The following is an 18,537-nucleotide window of genomic DNA, read 5'->3' on the forward strand; positions in this document are numbered from 1 at the left end:
AAACCAACTAACACATTACGATACAATACGATACACTATACAATTCCATAATCTTTGGTCACTTTTACTTCAACAACGATGTATATTTATAGAGGGCGGTTAAAAAAACAAATTCAAATGTAGTGACAGAATCATTAAGGTCGTTGAACCGTGTAATTGCCTTAACGACATGTAAGCAAGTAACATAGCTATGTCCAGTGATAGGGAAAAGGTGCTACAATTCTAACAAGGGGTAATTGTAATATCAAATATCTAACAATGAGATTGAGAATCATTTTTTTTTCTTGTAAATTGTTTAGAGTAGTTATTTATGAAATTGTTGAAAGTTTTAGCTATTAATCTTGTTTTAATATTCAAATATTTACCATTCTTTGAAAGACACGTGAAAACTATTTTGTGATACTTTACAACTTTTTAAATAACACGTGTGTTTTTTAATAATATGATGTGGAGTTCAAATTAATACTTTAACAGAAATTTTGAGAATATTGTCAAACAGTTTTTTATTTTCAAAGGTACTACTAAATATATTATGCTATCAGCAGAAATGTTAAGTTTATGAATTATTGAGGCTTAATAGGCTATTCTTGTGTTACAACGTGTTTATTTTTATATTTTTATGAGATATGTTTGTTTTTCTTAATTTATAAAAGAACTCTGTCGAATTAGGTTAACCTGTAATGATAGTTAGTTCTATGGGTGTGTGTAAATAAATAAATAAATAAATAAATAAATAAATAAATGTTAATTTTTTATTAATTTATTATGATTCGATATTTATTATAAAGTAGGTGAAAAACATCACTTGTAAAATGTGAAAATGCCACAATTTTAACACAGATAAACATATGATAAACAATATGATTTGTTTAAAATATTGAACTTAAATACTCAATTATTCACAATATTATTGATTCAACTGTATTTTATTCAGAAAATAATTGATTGTTTAACGCAGCTGTATTATATTACAATTACTCAGTTAAAGTGATAACTTGTGACCCTGGTTAAAATTTGTTAAGTATCACATGTCAATACATATTTAATGTATGATCATGTTAGAATGATTCATTTGTGTTCTAACAGTCAAGCTATTCATCAGCGGAATGAATAAGTCAGATATAGTATTTACTGGACTCATGAATGAAGAAGGTGATAACTTGGTGCACTTCCTCTGCCGTAGCGGTGAGGTCAACAAATTGATTTCCTTGCATGATTTCATCAACGACGATAACCGGTACACTTTGCTGGAATACAATGCAAAAAACCAACAGTGTGTACATATTGTCGCGTCCCAGCAAGAAGACGCCGTCGAGAAGATGAAACTCCTGACGCTCTGGGGCGCAGACGTCAATGGAAAGGAGTTAAAAGGAGGGGATACACCTTTGCATCTAGCAGTGAGGGCTCAAAACTACACCTTGGTAGAATGGCTGTGTCAGCAGCCTAACATCAACAAAGAAGCTATGAACAACGATTTAATGACGCCGTACCACATCGCCTTCTTCGCCAGAGATGATAAGATGATGGACGTCTTTAAGCAGAACGGTGTACAATCCCCTGCAGTCGGAGACCAACTCTTATGATGAGGAGTACGAACCAGAGTGCAAGTTTCAAAAGTTTTTAGAGTGACTATACGCAGAAAAATTTTTTGTTAGAGCAACAAAAAATAAGTTGTGACAACAAATTGTTATGTTGATATAGGGATAACAAATAATATGTCGTGTTAACAAATACATAGGTTATAATAAGTAATTCATATGTTTACTGAAAAAAATTATTTTGTTATTGTAACCGAATCTTTCAATTATTTTAAAAAAATTGTTTTGTTGAAGTAACAAATCGATTTGTTAAAGCAACGGAATAGCTTGTTTAAGTTACAAATTTTATTGATAAGAAAACTATTTTGTTATTGCAATAACAAAATTTATTATAATAACAAAGCGATTTTGTTAAGACAACAAAATTAACTTCAGAGCAGTAAAAACTGTTTGTTATTACAACTTAGTTGACCTTGTTAAATAAACTAGTTGATTTGTTATTGTAAGTAAATTCATTTGTTATGACAGCATATTTTTTTGTTATCCCTGTTTTTGTTGTCCTAACAAATAATTTTTATGCGTGTAGGTTCTATAATTAAGATTTTTAGTAGTTCAGTTTGTTTGTAACACAAGAAACATGTGATTAAACAAAAGCTTGGGCAGAACTTATAGTTACTAGCATATACATCTACGTATGTGTCTTGCGTGAGATTGTGTTACAAGAAACCGTGTTACAAGAAACCAATCTTTTTTAAGGATAAATGAAAATTTTCAATATTTTTCATTCAATTTAATTTTATTATGTGTATCTATTTTACATAAGAATTTAATCTGTTTTAGCCCGTACTATTCACAAATCAGACCAATTTCAGACTATTTTTAATGTTGTAATAAAATTATTTTCGATTGTTTTTAGACTAAAATCAGACTTTCTTTGTCGCCTGTCGGTTTGTCGCCAGTCGGTTTTTGATCGCCTGTCGATAATAATAATAATAATAACCCCCCCAGGGGACCACCTTGTCGTGGTGGGGGGGCTTACAGGAAGGCTTGTCCCTGGATACAATCTGACCAAGAACATCATGGTTATAACCCCAATGCAAAGAAGCATAGTATGGTGAAACGATACAGCTACACAACATCCCAGCTTTTACCCTTCCTAAACCAACGGTCCCAAAACAACATTATACAAACAAAAACATTTTCTGAATATTTATAAAAATGATGAATACAAGAAGTTCTAAAAAATGGCCCCAAGTTCCCGGCGGCCCTAGTTTTAGTTCCGGTACAGACGGTAGCCGGCCTAGGACTAGGACCAGGGGTGCGAAGAATCTCCGGGTGGCGTCGATTTCCCGTCAAACGACTTCAGCTATGAATATGGACACCGAAGAAGCAAGCGATATTAGTATTACATCAACACGTAGTCTTTTTGAATCACCAAGATCGTCACTGCACTCGTATGAATGCCTATCAAACTGCTCATCACCCACATCTACCTCTTCTCAAATTACCTGTGATGTTGAACAAGAGGCTAATAGCCATCAGCTTGCTCCCATCATAGGCAAAAACCAACGTACGCGTCAAAAATGGAATATGGAAATGTATAAATTCATTTGGCGTACATACCTACTAATTACTCAATTAGAAACGAAAAAACGTTATATGACTGAACTACATCTTCAGTTTAAAGCAAAATATAATCATATACAGGTCACTAAACAAAAAATAGGTGAAATTAAAAGGGCTATAATACGAGACAAACTACTAAAGGATGATACACTCCGCGATATAAGAGAGGAAGTAAAAAATATATTAAAATCAGATTCTCAAATACCCAACACTACACAAATTACACACATCAATAGAATAGATAATAATATACACATAATAGAATCTTCATCATGTTTACATAACACATTGAATATAACAGAAGAACCTACCACAAACCGACGAACATGGACGGAAGAAATGAATAAATTTATATATCGTAACTACTTAATTATCACTAAACTAGATACGTCTAGACAAGGATATCTTGAACCTTTGCATAACCAATTCCTTCAAAAATTTCCGGATATGAATGTTTCAAGGCAAAGATTAGGCGATCAATATAGAGCTATAATTAGAAATAAACTACTTCCAACAACTGTTCTCAATGAGATTAAAGCAGAAGTTACAGCAAATCTAAATTCCCTCACTCAAGATTTGATAATCCCCAATAGTACCTTGCAGCCTGGTCGTCGAATGAGATGGACTACAGATCATAATGAAGCAATAATGAGATCTTATTTTAGAGTAACTAATCTTGAAACCAATCTAACAATGTACAGAACAACCATGTATCGTGAATTCATTAAAACGTTCCCCCATTTAGCTGAACATGTGACTGAACAAAGAGTAGCAGACCAAAGACGACTCATAATTAACAATAAAGGTAGATATATTACAGAAAAAAGGTTAAACGAAATTAAACAAGAAGTAAACAAGGAGTTACAATCTCAACAAAGACGTTCTAATAAATCAATCGCTCAAAATCAAACAGAAATGGTTCACGAATACACCTTATCATCTAACATCGAAACACAAACACCAGATACAGAACAAGACTTAACACAATCAAACAATATAGAAATATTTAGCCATTCTGAACCTGAAGCAAACCATAATGTGAATACTAATATTAATGCACAAATTAATTTAACAGATCAACAGGATGAAGTAACAGTAACAGACCATGATCAATGCTCTGATATAAATAATACTTTCAATACAGCATTAAAATACTTCCTTCAACTAGAACCCACTAAAAGACAGTATATCCCCAAACAGAAAACGTCAAAAAAATTAGCTTCTATTGTTAACTATATAAACACAAAAATATTACCAATACATATAAAATCCGACACTACATACGATACATTTCAGACGATCTTGTATAGTGCAGCTTGGACGGCTGCAAAATTAAATGGCAGTAAAATAACTATCCCTTCTGGTACACAAACACGTAATTCTTACTCACACCGTAAACCTAAATGGCAAATCAGACTTGAAAAGAAAATAGAAGACTTAAGAGCAAAAATTGGGAGACTTACGCAATATATTAGAGGACATAGAAATACCAAGTTGAGTAACCACGTACACAATATTTTAGCTTATTATAAGATACATACGACTCATGAAGATCCTAACACAGAGTTAAATCAGTTTTTAGATACTCTCAAACAGAAATTGGCGGTGGCTTGTAGCCGACTAAAACGATATAAAACTTGTACACAACGCAAGAATCAAAATAATCAGTTCAACAATAACGAAAAACAATTTTACCGAACACTTAAAGCAACAACAACTAACCAAGGTCAACAAGCTACAGCACATACACATGCAAACACATATAGATGAATTTCATCAATTTTGGTCCAAAATTTGGGAATCTCCTACACTACATAATACAGAAGCTGAATGGATAGAAACAGAAACAAATAATATCAATGCAGAACCGATGTCATTTGAATCTATAACTTTAGAAACATTCAATAGCGTTATAAATAAACTTCATAATTGGAAAACATCTGGTAGTGATAATATTCACAATTATTGGTATAAGAAATTCACCCATATTCACCCGTACCTACATTCTTACATAAACAATTTTATTACTAATCCAGAAACTATACCTAAATATGTAACTGAAGGAATCACATTTCTGATTCCAAAAGATCCAAATGATCTAAGAGATCCTGCTAAATATAGACCAATTACGTGCTTACAAACTATTTATAAAATCATCACAGCTTGCTTATCAGCAGTAATTTATAAGTTCATAGAGAGAAATAATTTACTCACGGAAGAACAAAAAGGTTGCCGAAAATTTAGTCGCGGCTGTAAGGAACAACTAATTATTGATTCTGTAATTTTGAGACGGGCGCAGCAGAAAAAACAAAATCTTTTTAGCATGTATATTGATTACCAAAAAGCTTACGACTCCGTGCCTCATTCTTGGTTACTAGAAGTACTTAAAATATATAAAATCCATCCAACAATAATTTCATTTTTAGAATCCACTATAACAAAATGGACAACACGATTACGACTAAATACATCTGCTTCTACAATAGAGACTGATACCATAAAAATCCAACGAGGAATATTTCAAGGAGACACATTAAGTCCTTTGTGGTTTTGCCTCGCTCTCAACCCATTATCGAATCTCCTAAATAAAGAAGATGCTGGATACCCTGCTATATACATAAATACTGACCAACAGACTGACATACAAATAGAACAAAAACATAATATTAATCATTTAATGTATATGGACGACATCAAACTATATGCTTCAACCCAAGAAGAATTAGACCAGCTGGCTGAAGTTACTGAACGTTTCTCAAATGATATCGGAATGAAGTTTGGAATTGATAAATGTAGGATTAACTCGATACGCGCAGGACAATATTATGGACATCAATACGAACTACAAAATGGACAACTAATAGAACCTTTAAAAGAAAACGAGATGTATAAATACCTAGGATATCATCAGGCGAGACAAATACCCCAGAAAGAGATTAAAGACCAACTGAAACAACAATTCAAACATAGATTAAATTCAATTTTAAAGACAAATTTAAATTCAAAAAATACCATAAAAGCAATCAATACGTATGCCATCCCTGTGCTCACTTATTCATTTGGTATAATAAACTGGTCAAAAACACAACTTAAATCTCTACAGCGACTTATTAACACAACAATGACTTATAATAGGAAACATCACCCACGATCTTGCATACAGAGACTTACTTTACCAAGATACGAAGGCGGAAGAGGACTTATAGACATTATCAACTTGCACAATAAACAGATAACAGGCCTCAGATCATACTTTCATCATAAAATAAATTCATCTAATCTGCATAAAGCAATAGTCAAGAACGATGTAAAATTAACTCCACTGAACCTCAATAGTCAACTCACTCAAAATAACGAAGTACAAGTGAACAAAGCTACAAAACATAATGACTGGTCTCGTAAACCTCTTCATGGAAGTTTCAAAGTAGCCAGTAATCTTATTAAGTGACCAGAAGGTAGTTAAGGATTATTTCTCGGTTAGCTCTTCCTATTAATATTTTCAGTTTTTTCTTTGTCCGTATCCTTTTTAAGGCTAACATAAAAATCCACAGAAAATTTAGAAATTCTTAAAATACTGGAGACATTATTTCATTAATCACTTGCTATCGTATTTCTCAAGGTAAATCAAGATTGTAAGTAAGAAAAATAATTTTTTTACAACATTTTTAGGGCTCTCCATTTTGTTCCACTCTCCCGTTTTACTCCGCCCTCTCTTTTCTGATGGTAGTTATTTTATTAATTTCTACATGGATAACTCTCCTAGTCGACCTCAGTACTAAATGCATCGGATTTTCGACGTCCACTAGTAAACGCATCGGAGTTTACTAGTGGATCATCGGATTTTACCAGTACTAAATGCATCGGATTTTCGAAGTCCACTAGTAAACGTCGCAAACTGAAAACTTAGGGACTTAGAATAATTGCGACGACTCTCTAAGCGAAGCGAATTGAATTATTGCCAATAGATGGCGCTGCAAGACAATGACGTCTTATAGCCTTAAACACTGATCAGCAGTTTTATTCAAAATTGAAGAAGCTATAAGAATAACGTATCTGCGAAATGCTAAATCATCTTTTAATCTATATTGAGTTGAAATTTAAGCACAATTAGAATTCATGATATGTCGTTGGCAAAAACAACCATATTTCAAAGTCAGTGTCTTCTTTATGACTACTATGCTATCTGGAACCTAACCTTCGTCGAGGACGAAAGACACGCAAGATAATATGGTCATTGATTCCTCTGTATGGGATATAAACACTGGATGTGCTCTGGTGATTCATTCTATCAAAATTCACTACGCTATACAGTCTGCGAATTTTTTTGGGAATAATGCCTAACATTTCGTGCATAATACCAACTGTGTGGTGCGATTATCCAAACTTCCTGGGCCAGCGGTTGGTCCACGCTCACCTGGTCGAGCATAGGATCCAATATCATAGCCTAACTGGCGTCACGATCACCCTGGGAGATGTCACGGCGATCTCGGAGTATTACGTCCTCGACATTATCTGGTTTCGAATTGTGGGAGACCTTAATGATAATCCGTTTCGCGAGGATTATTACTTCCTTAATATATAGTGAATCTTGTGCTAAATATGTGTAGTGTTAGGATTAAGCAAGTTTGTGTTAGTGTTAAACGATATTATTGGCTAAGACTTTAATGGTGTGAATTAAATGTTTTATGAAATTTTCCGTTTGTTTTGTCTTATATCTTTTAGTGCGCACCTTTCAGGAGAAACAGAAAAAATTACGGCCGAACTTTAGGTAGGTTGACTGAACCGTGACGTCTCAAGCTCTAACGACACGCTCTGGCATCATCACTCTCTAGCTAGACGTAAAATTTTGCTAAGTCCGTAATTTTCATGATTGAGACATTTACTAGTACTACATGCTGAACCTCTAAAATGTATCAAAAATGTTGTACACTTTCATAAATAGCTAACAGCTCTCTATAATAAGCTGGCCATTCTGCTTGTTTTGACGTAAGTTTTTTGCTGAAAAACGCAAGGGGCTGCCAATCATTATCAACTTGTAAGCAGGCACCTATATGCATACTAGATGCATCTGTAATCAAACCTATTGGAGCACTGGCATTAGGATGTGATAATGTTGAAACATGGGACAGACTTCTTTTGCAGTCTGCAAAACAATCCTTCAATTCAGGTGCCCTGTGTGTTGCTATTTGTTTCAGCAACTGCGTCGATTAGAGCGGCTTTGTACTTAGCAGCATTTGGTAAAAATCTGCGGTAATAATTAACCATCCCAAGGAATCTTCGCACACCTTGTACTGTTTATGGGAGAGGAAAATCCATGAGCGCACTAATACGATCTTTTGGAGGATAGGTACCCTCAGCGTTAATGCGGTATCCTAAAAAGGTTACCTCAGGTGCACCAAATATGCATTTTTCTGGATTGATGACTACTCCATACTCATTCAGTCGACTAAACAAGAGCCTGAGGTGTTCGGCATGTTTTTGGTGGTCTTTGGAGTAGACAAGAATGTCATCAACGTAGGCGAAACAGAAATCGAATCCTCGAACTACTTCGTCGATGAACCGCTGGAAAGTCTGTCCGGCATTGCGCAACCCGAAGGTCATGTAAGGAAATTCGTAGAGTCCGAAAGGTGTGATTATAGCTGTTTTGCAAATGTCGTCAGGATTAACAGGTATCTGCTGATAGGCTTTTACTAAATCTAAAGTGCTAAATACTGTACATTAGGGTGGAGTGATAACGTATGAAAGAAATTTTTTTTTGTTTTTTTAAACGGCATAGCGACAGAAAGGTGCCTTTTAATGAGTGAATTCAGCATACAAAATATTGTTTACCTGTCTTGATGTTTTGAGGTGCCCCAACCCAATTGAAAATTAGAAAAATATGATTTTTTCGCAAACTTTGATTTATTTTTTAATCACAGTATTTTTATGGCCGTCAAGTCTATTATATAACAAAATTCTTTGTGATACACTAAATAATAGCCTGATTAGTTGTTTTAACATATTTCATTAATGAAAATGATATTATAGAGATATGAAAATATCAGAAATAAGTAATTATTTAGTACTAGCTGCGCTCGCGGTTGCCTCGCGCTTTCACCCGCGTGGCTCCGCTCCTGTTAATCTAAGCGTAATGATATGTAACTTATAGCCTTCCTCGATAAATGGGCTATCTAACACCGAAAGAACTTTTCAAATCGGACCAGTAGTTCTTGAGATTAACGCGTTCAAACAAACAATATCTTCAGCTTTATAATATTAGTATAGATTATAATATTAGTATAGATAACGCTGTTTTTTTTTTTTCAAAATTAGGCATTAGCAGTCGTGATACTGATGCTCTTGCCATTATAAAATCATTTTGTTTACTTTTTCAGCAAACTGCACTTGAAGCTTATGTCACCAATTTGATAATATGCTTTACGGCCTGGGCAAGGCATAGAAAATCTTTGATATTCTGAAACGTAGTCAAACCGCTTTTCACGATGTCTTTTAAGGTTTCTTCAGATAAATTAGAAGTCAGAGGCTCAGTTTTCTTACATTCTTGCCACATAGTTAAGTCGGTATAATCTTTTGAGCAAGTACAAGAGAGTTAAAAAAAATGGCATTTGCAACTTCAAATATCAAATAACCTTTGGTACTGAGTGACAAAATACTTCAGTTATCTTTTATTGTTCTTTTTTGTTAGTTTGTCGGTCTTGATAAGGTTTTAATAAGCGTCTATATTCATCGAATATGGTGTGTCGAATAAGTTGTAGTACTCTATTAAAGCTAATAGTGGGAAGCGATGCTTTTCGCCACACATCAAACATTTCCGTAGCTAATCTTTCGGATAAATCATGAATTTTGTTATTTTATCAGGTTTAAATTCATATCTAATAAATAAGTAATAGTTTCTTAGCATCAGTACAAGTTGGAAATTGAGACACTGTGTACTTCTCTGGCAAACAAAATACAGGACAACATGTCGTTTGTCGTATTTTGACTTGCAACACTTTACTGTAACAAAGCGAAACTATAGATATAACTCACATGAAAAATATTAAATTATGATCTTAATTGTATTTACGTGTAAAATGTAATTAAGAAATATTACTAACATTAGTGTTATTTCCTTAACGGCACTGTTTAAAATCAACGTTTCCTACAATAAGAGTCGGCGGAAGCGGGCCACCGACCAGAGCCACTGGTAGCCAGCGATAGCCACATTTTTATATATTGAAATATTATGTATTCTGTGTCTTCCTGTTGGCAACCAACGAGATAACACAGAATCTGATTTAGCGTTAATTTGTCAAAATTAAACTTTACTGATTTTCGACAAAATTTTTTGAATTTCTGAAAGTTCATGATGTTGGGGGCACCTCTAAATGTATCATCTGCAAAGTATAATTTTGCATGTGTATTTATGAGCAATAATGACATCTTTTAACAGGTATGCCGAAACGAAAATGAAAAAAAATATTTTTCACTCCACCCTACTGTACATCCAGAAAGATTTTGACAAAAATTTCCTATGTGACAGCTGACAATCTGGGCAGCGGTCCGGAATAGTGCTAGCATTTAACGCTCTGTAATCTCCACAAGGGCGATAGGTGTCGTCTTTTTTAGGGACGAGATGCAAGGGAGAGGACCAAGAGCAACTAGAAGGTCTTGCTGTTCCACCTCTTACATCTCCTAGAATTCCCTCTGTGCTGCCCGCAGTTTCTGTGGAGCGAGACGACGTGACCGTGAAGAAATCGGTGGTCCATCAGAAGTGGTGATGAAATGCACCGTTGAGTGTTTAGGTTGCTTGGGAGGTCCGGATTGTCGTGTTATATTAGGAAAATCTGTTAAAATGTGCAAAAATTAGAGTTCCAACATCTGCTATAATAAAATTCCATATATAATCCCGTCTCAGTCCTAGATTTAATTTGAGTTGTAGAAAACCAAATGTGTTCATTTTGGAACCATTTGCGGACCAAAAACATCATCATTACAAGGACCATCCGAGCAACATCTCAACCGCAACAACAACATTCCTACAATACAGACACAACAATATACTAGCCAAGAAAATGCCAAATAAAAGAAGACTCAATGTGTACAACTGCACCGTATTTAACGTTGTATCAAAAGCCGCCTATTGCTACCTATGGAATGAGTTATTAGGGGGTTGCGATGATGTTGGAACGAGCATTTACAAATTTCTGAAAGACCACTGTGTTGGAAAAAAAGTTTTTTTACACTGACAATTGTTCTGCACAAAATAAAAATAAATACCTGCTAAGCCTCTACCACTATGCTATCAAAGTTTTGGGTGTTGTGTCAATAACACATAAATACTTAGTTGTTGGACACACCCAAAATGAAGGTGACAACGTGCATAGCACTATTGGAACGGGAGAAAACACGAATACTGAAAAATGGATCCATTTTTGTGCCAACACAATGGAAATCAAGTCCCTCGAACGATCTAACTGGAAATTTACTTTTGAAAAAGGGAACAGGGCATCTCTCATTACGTGTATTCTCTTTCTGTAAGGTGGGAACAGTACCTATATGATATCTTTGTAAGACACAAAATGTACAACTTACGGACACTAAGCTCAACAAGTCCTTCTTTATATAGTTCAACAGAAGGGTGTCTAAATGGCAGTTAAAGCGCGACTTTAATTAAACATCGTTGTGCTTGTTCAACCGGAAGGAGGTGTGATTTCGCCATACCTCCCCACGTGCAAATACAGTAACGTAGGACGCTTTCACATAAGGCTTTATATGTTAGTATATGGATGTCCTTGTTAGCTACCGAGTTAGGCACCTGTTACACGTAAAGTATTTACTGTGATCCGTCAGTTCAGTACTTCAGTATTTATTGATAGACGTACGTAAACACACCAGACGAACACACGTACAATATTTATTATGTCAGTATTTAGTGCAGTTTCTTGCTGAATACACGTAAAATGGACACAGAGCTAAAAATTAAAGCTTGTCTGGCTATTATTTTAGCAATTGGTTTAAAAAAAAAGTTAAGAGAACGAAATGGTCAAAAAACTGGTACCTACAAAGAGAGAGGTACACCCATTTGAATTTAATGGCCGAAATTAAACTACATGGCGAAATGGATGATTACGAGAATTATTTTCGAATGCCCGATTTCTGCTTTGAAGAACTTCTAACAATGGTAACACCATTTTTAAAAAAGCAAGATACAGTGATTAGAAAAGCTACTACCGCAAGAGAAAAATTTGCTTTAACTATGTATTATTTATTATTTTGCGGCTATAATGTCGCTCGCCTCAATAAGCCAGGCAGTCACGGATGTTTGCGAAGCATTGATATATGTTCTTCGAGCCTATATAAAATCTTATTGAAAGCAACGACATTTATTTAGAAACTGAAACTTACATAAAACTTACATAAATCTTATCAATGAATTTTAAAAAATAGCGTTAGGTGTTCAAGTTCTATAAGACCTGAAAAGTGAACGTATTGTCGTCTTCTGTGTCTTGGCCGAGGATAGGTTGGAGGGTGTTTGTTGCTGCTGGGTAGGCTGGGTAATCTGGGTATCGATATTTTGTGTTACATTTTGTTCATATTGAGGTTGTGTTACATTATGTAGCGTATCATGTTGAGTTCTAGAAATGATCAACTGTGCGGGAACGCCACTTACAATTTGTGATGGCATATTTACCAACTTAGATGACTCGTCTTCTGTGTATTGGCCGAGGATAGGTTGTTACTGCGGATCATCGTTATTTTGTGTTACATTTTGTTCATATTGAGGCTGTGTTATATTATGTAGCGTATCATGTTGAGATATTGTGTACAGTATGAAACTTCAAGTGTTGTTAAGTTCGGAGACGACTGTATCGTTTATGACTGGAGAGATGCCGTTAAAAAGGTACTAAAACAAACAACTTCCTGGTCGATTGCATTAAAAAAATGTAAAAGGTTCCGTAAAACCTTACAAGATTGCCCAACTAATCTGAGTTTGCCCAGCAAGGTACATTTCACAAATATTGAAAAAAAGCAGCAACATTTTTTAGTTGCGTTTGTTATTTAATTTATGGAAGAAATTTGACTATGTCTATGGCAACACTACGTAACTGATTTTTCCTAATGTCACTTCAGTCGCTGTCACAACTGTAACAAAGTTGGTGGTGAATTTTGCGGGCCAAAAGTCGTGTGAAAAACTTTCTTTAAAACTCGATTTCTAATTATAGCAGGTAAGTAATTTTTTGTATCATTGTGAATTTGTAATAAATACACAAGAAAGACCGAATATCCAGTGCGAAATCTCTTTTACATTCTACGTAATGTTGGTGGGCAATGTCAAATTTGTTTTTCTAAAGCAGTCGTTACGACATTGCCCACAAAAATATTACCGTTAGGGCTGTCACCTCAATGTTAAATTAAATCTGAGTTCCTTGAGCTCAATATTTTTTTCTTTTTTATTTCAGGATGTATAGTGCTAAGACAAAAAATACAAGAAAAAAGAGAACGAAATTAGCTTCGAGACAATACAGAAATTATTCAGATGAAATGCTAGAATTAGCGGTTGACATGGTACAAAATAATAGAATGTCAAGTCGGGAGGCAGAAAAGAGGTTTGGAATTCCTCGACGGACAATATTAAACAAAATAAGAAAAATTCACCTGAAACCAGCTAGAGGACAAAAAAAATTAACTGACGAAGAGGAAGAAAATCTGGCAAACGTGTTGTTAGCTTCAGCAGATTACGGCAGCCCCATGACGAAAATGGATGTAAAAATGTTAGTCTATAAATATGTTGAAAAAAATTCACGAACCGATTTATTTGATGACAAATTACCCAGTGATACGTGGGTAGCAGGATTTCTACACAGAAATCGTTTGAAATTAACCATCAGAACAACTCAAAATATAAAAAAAGGTACGGGCTGAGAAAGGATTAGAAGAAATGGAACAATTTTATGCTAATTTAAGTGAAACGCTAAATGATGTACCTCCGATGAACATACTGAACTACGACGAGACTAACTTGTCCGACAATCCAGGCACTTCAAAATGTGTTTTTAGAAGGGGCGTCAAACATCCTGAAAGGATACTAAATAGCACAAAGGGTTGTATTTCCATCATGTTTACTGCATGCACAGCTGGGGCTTGTTTACCAACATATGTAGTGTCCGAGTGGATTGAAGGAGGCCCAGCTGGAACTAGATATAATTGTTCCAAATCCGGTTGGTTTGATACAGCTTCATTCGAAGATTATTTTAAAACTATAGTAGTTGAGTGGGCAAAACGGATTCCCGGGCCAAAAGTAGTAATTGGTGATAATTTGTCTTCCCTTAAATTAAGTAGGTTTATTAAACGCACTAAATCAGTTATTAGAAATAGATTTTCATTAAAAAATGTAGCACAATTCCAAAATAAAAATAAAAGCCTTTTGAAAGAGTTAGATAGATATCATAGGGACTTAGATCATTATAAAATGATATATGAAGTAGAAACTACTGAACTTCAGGAGAAAATAGACTCATTAAATGATACATTACATGACCTCAAACAAGAATATTCTGCTGCCCAGTTACAAATTAATGAACACATAAAAGAGGCAGATTACTTAATAAAGTTAGGCAATGAAAATATGGATCGCTTCGAGTCTATGACCAATAACTATGTATGTAAGTGTTCTATAAGTGACAATGAGCAACCGTCGCCCCATAAGCCCATTGACTGCACTGACATACATAATATTCAACCAATGGCAACAATTTCATCTAGTAAAACAAAACATTGCAGGAAATTATTGTGTTGTCAGATAATATAGGTCAGGGATTTGGCGCTTTGCTTAACAACTTAGGGCATAAAGTAACCAATTTTTGCACTCCTAATAGTTCATTTACATATATCATGAATTCATTAGATAATTATAGTTTAAATGAAAATAGTATTGTTATTATATTATACGGAGATAGTTTTAATTTAAAAAAACATGACATTGATATAGGATTTCAAGAAATGTTAAAAATTAGTAGTGAGACAAAATGCAAATTTATGTTGTGTACTTTACCATATTTGCCTGGTTTGACACAAAATCAAAATAGATTTATCTATAATATTAACTTAAAATTATATAACTTAACAAATCATCATAGTGATGCATTTATATATTTTGACATAAATTCATGTAGGTATAAAATCTTTTTGTTTGACAAGGAATACAGTGTATCTGCCATTTAGACATAAGAGAGAACTTGCTATGTTAATAGCATATAAAATTATTAACCAGTCTGGTACATATTCTGTATCAGACCATCGATCTACTATAATTTTATGTAGTAGTAATTATATACACCAACCTAGGTTAAGTGTTGACAGAAAATTTAGCCCTAAGCTAGATTTAAACTAGTATATAAGACAACAGCTAAGCAGCCTTTTTTCCATTGTACATCAAAATATTCAAGGCTTGGCTAGCAAATTATTAGAAATAGAATTTTTCTTAAATCATTATAGTATTAAAGTTTTTTGTGTAACGGAACATTGGCTTAAACAATGTCAGTTGTAAATAAATATTGATAATTATGAGTTAAAAAGTATATACTTTAGGAAACATGCTATTCATGGAGGTTCTCTTATTTTAGTACACAAAAGTGTAAAAAGCAAAGAACGAACTGACATTGTTAGTCTTTCTGTAGAACGCACCATTGAACTGTCCTGTGTTGAACTTGAGCGTTACATTATTGTTTGCGTTTATAGGCCTCCTTCCAGTGACTATAATATGTTTGAGACAGTCATGGAAGAAATATTAAAGCGTTTGAGCAGAAGTGAAAAGAAGGTTATATATAGTATGTGGAGATTTTAATATTGATTTACTTTCACACACACAAACGGCAACACGAATAGTTAATTTATTTCAATCATTTAATTTACACAAACTTTTTGATGAACCCACACGAATTACACCTAGTTCTGCAACTTGTATTGATAATGTTTACTGTGATTGCAACTGTTTAGAAAAAAGTATTCTCAATACACTCACTTCGGATCACTGTGGCCAGAAAGTAGTTTTTGAATGGGATTACATACCTACATTTAAAAGAATTAATGTTAGGCCTATAACTAAAAAAGGCATTCATAAATTTAGAGATAATATTAATAATAAATTGCCTGGCCTGAATGATCAATCCTTCCATAATAATCCTTGAGAAATGTTTACAAATCTTTTTAATTTAATTCATAATGAGTTTGAAAAAATCTTTAAAGTTAAATCATTAAGTATTACCAAGGATTAACCGTTTAGCCAATGGGCAACACCTAGTATACACAGATGCAGGAACGTTTTATATGAGTTATATGGCATGAAGCAATATAACAAAGACTTGTCATTTCTTAGTTATGTTAGAAATTATTCAAAAACTTTTAAAAAAGTTTGTTTCACTGCCAAGTGCTTGTATGTCAGAGATAAAATACGCAACTCTGATAACAAATTTAAAACGGTTTGGGCAATTACTAATGGTGAAATGGGTAAAAACCAATCAAATAGTACCATAAAACATGTGAATGCTGGTAGGGTCATTGACAAAAGTGCTGATGTTGCGCTTGCTTTTCAAGATTTTTTTTGTAGTGAGATTTAAGAGAACAAAATGGTCAAAAAACTGGTACCTACAAAGAGAGAGGTACACCCATTTGAATTTAATGGCCGAAATTAAACTACATGGCGAAATGGATGATTACGAGAATTATTTTCGAATGCCCGATTTCTGCTTTGAAGAACTTCTAACAATGGTAACACCATTTTTAAAAAGCAACATACAGTGATTAGAAAAGCTACTACCGCAAGAGAAAAATTTGCTTTAACTATGCATTATTTATCAACAGGAAGAGACTTTAAAAATGTAAGGTTTGCGGCTATAATGTCGCTCGCCTCAATAAGCCAGGCAGTCATGGATGTTTGCGAAGCATTGATATATGTTCTTCGAGCCTATATAAAATCTTATTGAAAGCAACGACATTTATTTAGAAACTGAAACTTACATAAAACTTACATAAATCATATCAATGAATTTTAAAAAATAGCGTTAGGTGTTCTAGTTCTATAAGACCTGAAAAGTGAACGTATTGTCGTCTTCTGTGTCTTGGCCGAGGATAGGTTGGAGGGTGTTTGTTGCTGCTGGGTAGGCTGGGTAATCTGGGTATCGATATTTTGTGTTACATTTTGTTCATATTGAGGTTGTGTTACATTATGTAGCGTATCATGTTGAGATCTAGTAATGATCAACTGTGCGGGAACGCCACTTACAATTTGTGATGGCATATTTACCAACTTAGATTACTCGTCTTCTGTGTATTGGCCGAGGATAGGTTGTTGCTGCGGATCAACGTTATTTTGTGTTACATTTTGTTCATATTGAGGCTGTGTTATATTATGTAGCGTATCATGTTGAGATCTAGAAATTATCAACTGTGCGGGAACGCCACTTGATGGCATATTTACCAAATTAGATGACTCGTCTTCTGTGTATTGGACGAGGACAGGTTGTTGCTGCTGCTTATCAATATCTTGTATTACATTTTGTAGTGTAACAGTATGAAACTTCAATTTCGAAATTTTCAAATTCGATTGCATTAAAAAATGTAAAAGGTTTATATTAAGACGTTCAAAACAAAAAGATAATGTTCTAATACGTGGAGAGCTAAATTATAAAACAGACCTGGGTAAATTTGAAACTATATGTCAAGGTGGAAAAAATATCTCCATGATAAACCCAAAACCTTTGTCCAATATCGTACCTGTTAATAAAAACAAATTATAAGACGTGAAGAAACTTCTTAGCAAACATTTTGGATCGGACTGGTCAGCTTCACCACACCTGGAATTTTACAATAAAGTTTTCGAAAGTCAGGAGACACTAGTCGCGCCAACGGATGAAGAACATTGTTTCTGCTCAGAACGAAGGTCGGTGTGCTTTCATTTGCGGTAAAGTAACACAAACTTATAAAGCTAGAAGCCTAGAACTTATACTTCTTCTAATTCAAAGAGAATATATTCACGAAAATACATATGCTTTGTGATACAGAAATATGTAAGAAAACGTTTTTGAAAACCTTTGGCATTTGTCAAAGTAGAATCGATGTAGCGATGCAGAAAAAAAAAAGATCGTCAAATTTTAAAGATAATAGGGGAACTGCTAGTGGTGACAAAAATAAAATCAGTGAAGATAATATTAAAAGAATAGTTGACCATATTGATTTGTTTCCCAAATATGTTAGCCATTATTGTAGAGGCAAGACTGATAGTCGTTATTTGAATACTGAACTCAACCAATTAAAAATGTATGATTTATTTAAAGCTAAGTATCCGACAAATGAAGACTTACCGAGTCTTGCAACATATAAGAAAATATTTTAT

The 18,537-nt window shown here is 34.1% G+C and overlaps 1 protein-coding gene and 1 pseudogene across 1 annotated transcript in view; both read left to right on the forward strand.

Moving 5' to 3' along the window:
* LOC149476771 (E3 ubiquitin-protein ligase SH3RF1-like) overlaps positions 1 to 18,537 on the forward strand; it is a 386,219-nt gene that overhangs the window by 187,153 nt on the left and 180,529 nt on the right. The gene's annotated exons all lie outside the window — the stretch shown is intronic.
* LOC149476784 (NF-kappa-B inhibitor cactus-like) lies at positions 1,037 to 2,373 on the forward strand (annotated as a pseudogene).

The sequence above is a fragment of the Colias philodice genome, chromosome 26 (genome assembly GCF_061535455.1).
Source record: "Colias philodice isolate Cphi_HAF_F1 chromosome 26, ilColPhil1 Martin Lab GWU primary, whole genome shotgun sequence".
NCBI classification, from domain to species: Eukaryota; Metazoa; Arthropoda; class Insecta; order Lepidoptera; family Pieridae; genus Colias; species Colias philodice.